Here is a 6,737-nt window from a genome sequence, read left to right as displayed (position 1 = left end):
TTTCATTTCTAAAGTTTCTATGGGTACTGATATTTTCCATGACTATTGTTAGCATCCCTTGTGGTCCATCTGCATTAGCAGTGAAGAAAACAGCATGGGGACTTGCTTGATATGCTGTTATTGCTCATTGCTCATGCTGCTTTGGTGATGTCAACTAAATTGCAACTTAGGAAACATCTTAATAAAATTTTGTTTGCTGGCTCATGCTGCTTTGGTGATGTACCTTTCTGCATTCATATGGGCACTTGTGATGTTCATGAAATCATACACATTAGTTGTGTTGCAACTACTGTGAATATAAAGACATGGTGTTTCAATGGATTGAATGGGGTTCATACTTTATTTTGACTCAATGATGTATGAATTTATTTGGTGTTCAGCCTAAGGTGTTTATAAACATCCAATATATATTATCTTTAGGCGCACAACATGCTTAACAAGTTTACGTGCACTTCTTTTTTAGCTAATGCCACACATGTATTCGTGAAACCCTCTGATTCTGGCACCCTCATGCTCATGCCACTCTCCCTCTACCTGACCAGCGCCGACTTTGAGGTCGCCTCACCGGGCCACCGCAGCGTCGTCGGCTTCTCGGCCATCGCGGACGCCCACGCCGGACGCTGCAAGGTAACAATGGTTCTTATTTTGGCATGCACCCTACGGTCGCATTAATTCTATCTGCAATATCTCAGCGGCGTGATTTGATCTGCTGCACCAGGTCCGCGATTGTTTTTCTAGATCTTCGATGATGCTGCTTCACCAAACAATGAAATGCTCATGACACATGATGGAAGAGGATACATCTACTTCCTTCTTCTGAGCCAACCAGGTGTTTCCTCTAATCATTCATGTTGTTATACCCTCAAGTGGAACTTCCTTCTTCTAAGCCTGCAATCTGAGGTGCCATGCTACACCCACACAGACACATGTGTTTATTTTCATCCCTTGTCATTTTGGGCAAACTGAAGTTTTTTAACACCGATCTAACTATCCTGAATATTGCTTTGCTTGTCCCTAACTCCCTATTCTCAAATGCCATAACTATGCTTATATCATATAATTGTTTTTAATGCACCTATCGTTCTTGCAAAGGTCCTCATATGCACTTATAATTGTACTTCAATTAACTGTACATTTGATTATTGGTACTGTTCTATGTATAGTTCGTATTAATTAGTTGCTACTTATATTGCTTTCACATTGGCTGTCACATAGGTGCAAACATAATACTATGTCATTAAACATATATACTCTCAAACTATTATTGTGGTTTCAGCTATGTAATATGTTTGAATTATGATGGTGGCATGCCACACTAACACAGACACGGATTGTTTTTCATCGTTTGTCGTTTTGGGCAAACTGAAGTTTTTCAACACCAAACAAACTGACCCGAACAATCGGTTTAAACCGTTTGCTATACTTGACTTGTCATAAGTACAGAAGTTCTTACCCTAAGATTTAAAAATAACCCCAAAAGCGTAGATAAGCTTTAGCAAAACACTAGATTAGAGGATGCCATGTCTCCAGCACTGACCTAGCCGCGCTCAAAGTTAGAGTTTCACAGCTTGCAGCGAATTTGGGTTCTTTTTAATTTGTTGCTTTAGTATTGAATTAACGTATGATCATTGTGGTTTATGGTTTGCATTGGAATTTATGTGTTGTTCGTGCTTGATGAATTTGCTCCAAAAGAACAAGGGAGACAATGAGAGGTGTGTAATACGACGGTGGCTTCGACGACCCTGGGGAGGCGCCGGAAGATAGTACCCATATATGTAGCAGTCGCCACTGCCACACGCGAGGAGAAGAAGCAAGAAGGCGCTCAGGTGTGGTGGTGGTGCTCAGGTGCGTGGAAGGATACAATTTGGGGCAGGTTGGATCTTCGCGCCTACTCTGGTCTTATGGCGGAACGATAGTTCCTCTTTTTCTTGTGATACTTTGACAGTGCTCTTGGTTAAGCTATTATGCGATTGTTGTTGCAGGCTCTGGGCGGCTGGCATCGCCGGCAAGCGCAAGAAGGTCATCATGAGCGGCAAGCCTAAACGCCCGCCCTCCGCCTTCTTCGTCTTCATGTGAGTTCTCGCTGCCTCGATAAGTCATTTTACTCGGATCTCTAGATCTATGCTCTATTTTTGTTAAGAGTCTGTGGATTCCCCCCATTATTGAACGTGTTGTGGCGTTTGTTTGCTTTTTAGGTCTGAATTCAGGCAGGAGTATCAAGTTCAGCACCCTGGCAACAAGAGCATTGTGGTCGTTAGTCATCTTGCACTCTGCTCTCCCCTTATTTTTTTGGTGCATTTGCATATGTCTTCTTTGTTCGTGTTGGTGGATCAGGTGAGCAAGACAGCAGGGGAAAAGTGGCATGCTAAGTCGGATTAGGTAAGTAGATCTCTTGAATACTAAGATCAACTTTGTGTTTTGGATTTAGATTTATCTATTGTGTGTCTCCTTTGTCGTTATTTTTAGCTCAAAATGGGTGTTTTTGCACAATGTTGAGGTTTATTTGGTTGGGTAGGGCACCTAACCAAATTGAAGGATATAGTTTAGGAAAGGTTTACTGGGAGTTTTTTTTGAAAGCTGGTGTATTTGTCTCAGTTCATAAAATTCCTAGTTACGTGCAGTTCACCTCTCCTATTCGACGATATGTTGACTTGCTAGCTCATTATCAGATAAATATGATTATGAGTGAGGAAAGGTTTTATAGCATACAAGAAATTAAGTATTTGTGCATTTTTTTATTTTGATGTTCTAGCTTTATGATAGTGCCATCGAATTCGTCATCTTATCGATAGACCTTTGATCCAAAGAATATATCAATAGTCGACTTATATTCAAATATTATGTGGAACTAATTGTACGTAAAAGCTTTTCTTAGAGGTGACTCACCACCATATTCAGCTGACGATCCAGAAGGAGGGTTCATAGCAATATCTTGCGGTGCTGGCCGTTGGAATACTTGAAGCGACAACCAAAGGGGAGAAAATACATAGCACTTATTCTAAAGTTTGTCAAGGATCATATGGGAGCTCTGCTTTTTGGTGGAGGTGAACTGACTTTCTCCTTATGATAGTTTTTATGTGTTGTTTTTTATAATCATATCACACTATTTTTGTTTTCAAAAATCTAGCATTTGGAGCAGTATGTGGTCCAAGTGACAGTTGCCCTAAATTGCTCTGGATTTACTTGTTTGGCTGATCCCAGATGCTCTGACACTTTTGATCGATTGTGGTCTTCCCTTTAGTTCCAAGAAATGTGTTACTGACTGGTTTCTAGAAAATATGTAGCACAAACAAACCAAAAAAAATTTATATTCTATTTGATGTTTGGTTCACTATTGGTTGCCACATTATTCAGAATATATAAGGAGATTCCAGTAAGAACTTTATTCTTTACCTTTGCATCAGATGCCCAATTTTATAGATAATTTGGACATATTTCTTCAAAGAAACTTTTCTCCCTCTATGCATTTGTCTGTACACTGTAAAGTTCATTTCTGTTCTTCATTCATAAATAAAATGTGTATTCTTATTCTGTTCATGGACACCATTTATTTCAGGAAGAACTTATGAAAGTTGAGGAACAATCAGTGGAGCTGGAGATGGATTAGAAGGAGAGATGATGTTGAAACAACAGTCATTTCTTGATCTCAATGTGAGAAATACCTCTGTCCTATAAGTTTTGATTCCTTGATCTCAATGTGAGAAATACCTTCGATCCAACCACATGTAACTTCCATTTTCAACAAATATAGCATTCCATCCACCTTGCCATCCACCTGTTCGAAAGGGAATCCATGGTCTAACCCAGGGTCGCGGATGAGCTCACCGAGCAGCAGGCCTGGCAGCTCAACTTCGACCTCGATTCGGCCTACAATGCCTTCTTGGCTGTGCTGCCCGCTGCTGGTCTGTAACCGGGCAAGGATCTACCAGCTTGATTTTTATTTGGTTGGTTCGGTCTATTATGCTTTTGACACTGGAGCACTACTCTCCACTACTGTAGTACTATAGATATCTGTAATTTCGGTACTGCTATTTGTTGTCAATAAGAAAGTTTTGTTTTCCTTTGTATACAGTAAATATGTTTATTGCATGGTATACATTCACATTACAATGCTTGCAAATGGCCTGTTTATTTGGGTACATTTATTCTATTATCTGTGGAACATATGAAGTGATAATTGTATAATATTTTGTTCTCTCCCATTATATGTCATTATCTTTCTACTTGATGGAGCCATGAATGATCTATTTTCTTCTTTGGGTTACAAACAATATAAATGAAGAAGAATGGCATAGTTGACAACTTGGGGTGTTCTTTGAGTGGTTGAAGCTCATTTGATTTGGGAATTAGCTGTTCATAAACAGTGGGCACATGATGCTCACTACCTTGTACTTCACTTGCTAATAATCATGTGCAACAGCTACCACCTTATCTATTATTCAATTGTATTGATCTTGTTGATAATAAACAGAAAAAATAATTCAAATTACTATTATTTCAGTTCCTGACACAACTTCATAATAGCAAAATCTTGTGTTTGAGTTTTTGACTGCAGATCAGTAACGCTCTGCTCTAGATGTGCATTTTTTATTGTGCTATTTTGTCTGCTGATGACAAAAGTGCTGAGTTTATACTGACCTGATTCTTGTCAATGAGTTCTGCAATATTTGTATGTTATATGCATTACCGCATGATTTATGCATGATGCCATGTATGGTAGGAATGTAGGATGTTTGCATATGGCCTGTTCATTTGGATATATTTCTTACCGTTGGGTTATATAAATCAGTAAGTGGAAAATATATAGTTGTTTCCTGTAGGCCTCATGATCTTTCTATTTGTAAGAATGATGCAATTGGTATTGTTGATATGTGCTATTGGTTTTGTCAATTCCTTTTTGTTCTCTAGATCAGTTGTAATGAAAATAGAGAACCTATACCTGCAGTGCACTCAATTATAGTATGGTTTGTCATCTTTGAATGTTCTTTGCAATAGCTGACCTGCCTGCTTTTATCAGAAAAATCATATTCAATGTCTGCTATTGGGATTGTTAACCCTTGCAGTTTGCAAGTCCAGTATGTTCCAACATTGATACCCACCCTAACAGATGCCCCCTTTTACTTATTATATGTTCTGAGCTACTGGCAGATAGCCAACTTATTTTATTTTAGGATGTTATGGAACCACTAGGAACTGTTCCAATGATTTTTTGGTAGACCTGCATGTAAGAATATGAAGTAGGCACTGTTGCCTATTAGTTTACTTTGAATCTTTATGTTTAATATTATTTGGACAATGACTATTATGCAAATAGTCATTAGGTGCAAACATATTTGCATGACTCTTGGTCCGTTATCTCTACTACACCATATGTATGAAACGAGGGCATCCACCCGGCGTCACCATGCTCTCGCCCCCGCCAGTCCGCCGCCATCGCGCGGCGCCACCAACTGCGCCCGAGCCCTCGCCTCCACACATGTCCCCACGCGCGGCGCAGCGGAGCCACCCTTCCCCAGGCCGGCTTCAACGCTGATGGAGCCATCCTCGCCCCGAATCCTCGCCGCAGTCGACGCCGCGCCTCCCATCTACGCCCGCCTCCACACCCGTCCCCACACGCGACGCAGGCCGAGCCATCAGCGCCCTTCCCCAGGCATTTCTGACAGGTTGACTCTTTAGGTCAATCTAGGAGTGTATGTAGCAGATGGAAAATATGAGCTATCGTTTTTGCATTAAATTGTTCCAAGTTTCAAGTAGGCATTTTAGTTTCTTTTACTTATTTTTATACTGCTGAATTTGATGCAAAAAGTCTCTCCCTCTTTAGATCTACTTCCCTTGTACTTGAATTCCTTTTATCTTTCCAATATTTGTTTCCACGATCATCAGACTTTTTCTTCTCTTGCACGCCATTAATGGCAGCAGCGATCTCTTTTCTCGACGCCCTCGCTTCTCTCTGCTGTATAAAATGCAAGATCACGGTCTTCTTCCCCCACCTCAACCGAGCCATATCCCCTGCTCGCTTCTCCTTTTTGCATCGCCTGTTACTTGCTGCCAGCTCGACGTATGCCCTCCGTTCGTGGCGCCGAAAGTCTCGCCGAGCTCGCTGTTCATGTGCACCCTCTGTTCGCGACGCTGGAAAGCCGTTGCCATCGTCCAAGTTCGTCATCATCACTAACTGTTGCGTGGTCGAGCCATGTGCGCCTGACGTCTGAAGCTGTGCCAAGTGTCGCTTCTCCTTCGTACGCTGCTCCGCGTCAAGTTCGCTCGCGTCGTGATCTTCTCCCTTGTCGTTACGACGCCGTGGTCGAAGCCCCGACGTGCTCCTCTGCCCTGCTAATGTTCCAAGGTACAAATTTTGTATATCATACTGATGTTTGTCGTTCCGTTTCTATGTTTCATATAAATTTTTTTACTACCGTCGCAACGCACGGGCACCTACCTAGTTTAAAGATTAAAATGAAATAAGTTGGAAGTACTAATTTAAATTAATCCCTGTAAACCAAACATCTTTGAGCATTTTTTTAGAGAGCTAATGGAGATGGAGCGAGTTTTCAGTGCCATTGCTCCTTTCCTCTTAGTCGTGCAAGCAGCACTCCATCGAAGACGGCGAAAGAGATGCGATGTCATAACTGAAGTGCAGCCTAGAGTGTCTCTGATGGCAAGTGATGGCGCTAGGAGATTGCTAATAAGGTCAGACATCAGCCCTGTTTGTTTCAGCTTTTTGAGCTTCTGGCCACCAA

The 6,737-nt window shown here is 41.3% G+C and overlaps 1 pseudogene across 4 annotated transcripts; it reads left to right on the top strand.

Moving 5' to 3' along the window:
- Nucleotides 1-540: 540 nt before the first annotated feature.
- Nucleotides 541-4,092, top strand: LOC103641079 (LOC100381276-like pseudogene; annotated as a pseudogene). Of its 4 annotated transcripts, XR_002266787.2 has the most exons (9): nt 541-627; nt 719-829; nt 1,693-1,873; nt 1,983-2,072; nt 2,196-2,253; nt 2,335-2,379; nt 2,876-3,044; nt 3,557-3,651; nt 3,752-4,092. The product of XR_002266787.2 is annotated as a protein-like pseudogene, transcript variant X4 (transcript). The 4 variants fall into 4 exon arrangements; XR_002266786.2 differs by having other exon boundaries at nt 2,335-3,044; XR_002266785.2 differs by having other exon boundaries at nt 2,196-2,379.
- Nucleotides 4,093-6,737: the final 2,645 nt, after the last annotated feature.

The sequence above is a fragment of the Zea mays genome, chromosome 1 (genome assembly GCF_902167145.1).
Source record: "Zea mays cultivar B73 chromosome 1, Zm-B73-REFERENCE-NAM-5.0, whole genome shotgun sequence".
NCBI lineage: Eukaryota > Viridiplantae > Streptophyta > Magnoliopsida > Poales > Poaceae > Zea > Zea mays.
This window is presented reverse-complemented; position numbering and strand designations above follow the sequence as displayed.